At 31.7% G+C, this 4,293-nt stretch overlaps 1 long non-coding RNA gene across 3 annotated transcripts; it reads left to right on the top strand.

Annotated features, from left to right (window-relative positions):
- The first annotated feature begins 145 nt into the window (after window positions 1–145).
- Window positions 146–3,904, top strand: LOC112040944 (uncharacterized). Of its 3 annotated transcripts, XR_010627201.1 has the most exons (4): window positions 146–1,476; window positions 1,578–1,672; window positions 2,491–3,039; window positions 3,796–3,904. It is a non-coding gene; the product is annotated as an uncharacterized LOC112040944 (long non-coding RNA). The 3 variants fall into 3 exon arrangements; XR_002886125.2 differs by lacking the exon at window positions 3,796–3,904 and having other exon boundaries at window positions 2,491–3,302; XR_010627202.1 differs by lacking the exon at window positions 3,796–3,904 and having other exon boundaries at window positions 1,554–1,672; window positions 2,491–3,302.
- The last annotated feature ends 389 nt before the right edge of the window (window positions 3,905–4,293 follow it).

Below are 4,293 nucleotides of genomic sequence, written 5' to 3'. Positions count from 1 at the left end.
TTTATATTATGTTTATTGAAAGGGCAGTGATACAAAACAAAACAAGCCCACAACAGACTAGGTTTCTTCTTCCTCCAAAACCACCAACAACTTAGGGAGAGGAGGGGGTGGGTTGGGGGGGGGGGGGGGGGGGGGGGGTAAGTTCTTTTCAGGGTTGCAAAAGTAAATGTGCCTAATACTGAAACGCATACTCATTATTAGTTTTCAGTTACATACTCTGCATTGTGGTGTTATCTGACTTTGATACTGTAATCTGGATCCATAAAAGAAAGAAAAATTATATGTTGTATTGTTAAAGGAGCTTGTTTCCCTCTCTCTCTCTCTTTTCTTTTTTTCTTTGTTGTTTAAAGGGTGTCAGACATTTTAGGTTGCACACAAATCAAACATTATGTGGGTGGTGGCCTAAGCTCAAGTTGCTGCCTCATCTATCCCAACAAGCGTAAGTAACATATTTTGAAATCAAAGAGTTAACAAGAGTGGATGACTTTCCACTATATTTGGAGAACCTTTCATTTATTTGATAACCTGTCTACAAATAGTTGCAAGAAGCTGAGATATCTACCAGCAGGGGTAAGGGTCTGGTGCCTCACTAAATGACAGATGATGGTATTCCTTTATTTTTCAACTAGAGGACATGTTTTTCAGCTAGATAGTTCAAGATTGCCCATATTCCAAATATCTTGATAAACACTTGGTTCTTATTCTAAGCTCAAAAGATCTAAAATTGATATTTTTTCTCAGATGTCCTTTTGTTTAACATTTTACTTTGAGATAGACTAGCTTATGCACTTATGTTTTAATAATATACTTAAAATTTTCTTTTTAAAAAAATCGTGTGCTCATATAGTGCAACATATTTTCCTGAATAGCATACTTAGATCTTCAAATTCCTCCCTACAGCAGAAATCTGGTATATCCTTTTGGACAATCAATTCTTAAGTTCGTGAGATTATTTGTGTGATGTGTGTTTATTCTGTTCTACCAACAATTGTTTAATCTGGTCTACTAACAATGTACACATTGCTTAGGGATCTTTAGTTACTATTGTATTGTCTTCATCGGTAAGGGCTCTTCATCTATTCAAATTTTGAAACTTCACTAACGTTTGTTAATGTTCTGAATTCATATGAAGTTAGTTCTGAACTTGAGTGAAAATCTGTGACAAATTGTTTATTCTATTTTGATTATATTTGTAGACGAACTTAATATTTGGTTTACTGTATGGTGTACACTATATGGAAGTACAACTTGATATTCAAAACAAATTGAACAAGGGGGTTACAACTTGATACTCATGATTGGATTCCTTCAAGATTGTTGTGATTCTCAAGCTACATTAATTTTATTGTTTTGAGTTTTCTTTCGTATTATTTTTTCCTAAAAAATTTCTGGTTGTAGGTCAATTGGAACCGTAATTTGAATGTATTTGCAATTGTTGATTGGGTATATTAGGTATCACCATCGACAAAACATCAAGTAAGGCCAAGGCTTTCCTAGCATTTACACTTCATCCCATGGCTGCTTCCATTTCCCATCTATATAATGAGAAATAGTTCTATTCTTTCTTGAATGTACAGAATTAATGACAATTCATTCACTTTCAAACCTTATGTTGTGGCTTCCTACTTAAAGTCTCCATAGCAGTGACTTCAACACTTTTCTAGATTATGAGGTATGCATTTGTGATTAGCCCTACATATTGATTATCATTGTATATATCTTTATTTGAATGCTCAAACTTCAGAAATAAAAACAACAAAATTTAAAATTCTGTCTTTAGACTTGTGCAAGAAATTGGAGAGGTCAATAAGGAAAAGCAACTTGAGACTTGAATTTGATGCTTTTTTTTTTTCCTGAGATCAAGTTATGGATTTCGGTGAGAAATCTATTTTTAAGTTTTATTTCTATTTGTTTTTTGTTTATTTTTATCCTTGATAATTTTCTGATAATCAAGTGGAATAATATTGGATAGGCAGTGACTTCATCATATTCTGATGCCTTATCTGTTTTATTTTATTTTATTTATTTTAATCTCTGGTACATTAGCAATAGGCATCATGGTGAAGAAATGGGCTTCTAAAAGCAAATAAGATCAAATAGAGTAAAAGCTATTGCACACAAACTAATTCACAAAGTTTTGGGACGCACAATTAAAAATCATGACTTGCACAAGTTCTGTAGTTTGGACGTGCATGCAAGACTGTGTGAGTTAATTTGTGTGCAATAAACACTACTCTTACAAATAAGCATTAAACGTAGTGGCATGAATGATGAAGGCCTCCTTTGAGAACATGGAGAAGACGTTGGACGAGTTAAAGGTTTTATGCCAGCGTAGTCTTTTTGAGTGGGCTCGTTGTTGGGTCTTTACTGATTCTTCGTCTCTTTCAGAGTTTATGTTTTCCCTTAGATTATCTTTCTAATTTCCTTATCTTTTGTTTTGCTGTTTGGTTCTTCTGTTTCTTGTTGTTCATCATCATGACTCAAACGTAGACAAGTGGATGTGAAATACCTCAAAAGAGGATAAAGGGCAAAGTGTTGATTGAACAATGGCAAAAGTGGTCAAGCGTGAAGGTGAAGGTGAAAATTATTCAAGCATTAGGTGAAGTTGGGTTTTATTTATTTATTTATTTTTGGTCTGTCTTGGCTACATGATTGAGTTTGGTTTGAACTTAATAGATTAAGGTCAAGATTGGATCAAATTAAAACTACCTGTATTAAAAGGAGTCACTAGTACTTCTAGCTTAGATCGATCCATGAGTTTTTCTCTCTTAATCATTAAGATAAATTGATGGATTAATCAATAATATAAAAATGGATAAAAGATCAAAATATAATTCCAATTTTTTGAAAGAAGACAAGAAATAGATTATTGCAGAAAGTGCCCCATGCAGAGTGTATACTATCAAGATACAACGACATAAAGGAGCAATTTCTTGGAAGATGACAAGAGATAGAGCAGAAAGTGCCACACGAGGAAGACTACTACATGTTTATTGACCAAAGCCAGTCAAGCTGACTCCGGATATACCCAATCCAATGGTAGATGTTCTTGATGACTTAACAATGAAAAATATTGAGTTGTGGAATTAAGAAATGATACGTCTATAATATTTTCATAACATTTTTACAACAAATCCTAAGTGACAGGTTATTACTAGTTGTTATTATTGGGGCAAAAAAGTAATTTTAGTATTAGGTTCAAATTTGAATCAATAACAACTAACCACCTATGATATGTTGTAAAAATGTTGTGGACGTAATATTTCTTTATGAAATTAGCTTATTATAGGCTTTGTATATCACTTTCGTGATGGTTAGAGATGTACGTTGGTTTGATATAGAAGTTGCGTTAGCATTGGTTTAAAAAGTTGTTTTATTTTTTATTTTTTTTATTTATAATTTTTTATAATTTTTAATTTTACTATTTAACTTATTTTTATTATTATTTATGGGTTCTATTTCATTTTTTGATATTATTCATAAATCTCACTATATTATTTCAGCTACTTTTCAACTTTATCTACAGCAATTTCAACAAAATGTTTTTAGTTTTAGCTAAATAAGCTGTTTCCAAACTGTAGTAGCCACAATTTGTCAAACACGTTTGAAGAAATCAAACATTTTGTATAGATTAGCTTGTACAGATTATGAATATGTTAGTCCTGGAATATTTTCAATTACTGTGATGAACCTTCCGTATGTATACTAAAATGATGCTGTATATTTAAAAATATAAAATATTTTTAAATAACATATTTGCACTAATAAAAAAATTGAACTAAATTTTTTTTTTAGAAGAAGATAAAGTGCATAGTGTTGATTGAGCAATGGCAAAAGTGGTCAAAAGTTACAATAATGCAAGGCTGAAAATTATTCAAGCGTGAAGTTGAAGTTGGGTTAGAATTTTTATTTATTTTGTCTATCTTCTAGCTTATATCAATCCATGAATTTTTCTCTCTTAAACATATAAATTAATCGATTAATCAACATAAAAATGGACTAAAGATCAAAATATTATTATTCCAAGTAGTGGCATCTAAAAGGAGTCTGCCAGAGGAGTAGGGGGTATTTGATACCACAACTTAAATAACAGTTTTCAATTTTCACACGTATTTTTAAAAAATACAAATTACGTTAGTAGAATAATATTATCAAATGGGCTTGCAATTTCTTGGAAGATGAGACGACAATATATAAAGAAGAAAGTGCCCCATGCACAGTTTGAGTGTGACTGTGTGAGTCTACTATCAACTGACAATGGAATTGGTAGTAATAATGGAGGAGAAATGAAGA

Source organism: Quercus suber, unplaced genomic scaffold (genome assembly GCF_002906115.3).
Source record: "Quercus suber isolate HL8 unplaced genomic scaffold, Cork oak 2.0 scaffold_27, whole genome shotgun sequence".
In the NCBI taxonomy this organism is placed as follows: domain Eukaryota; kingdom Viridiplantae; phylum Streptophyta; class Magnoliopsida; order Fagales; family Fagaceae; genus Quercus; species Quercus suber.
Note: the sequence above shows the minus strand (reverse complement) of the source record. Positions and strands in the feature narration are given on the sequence as shown.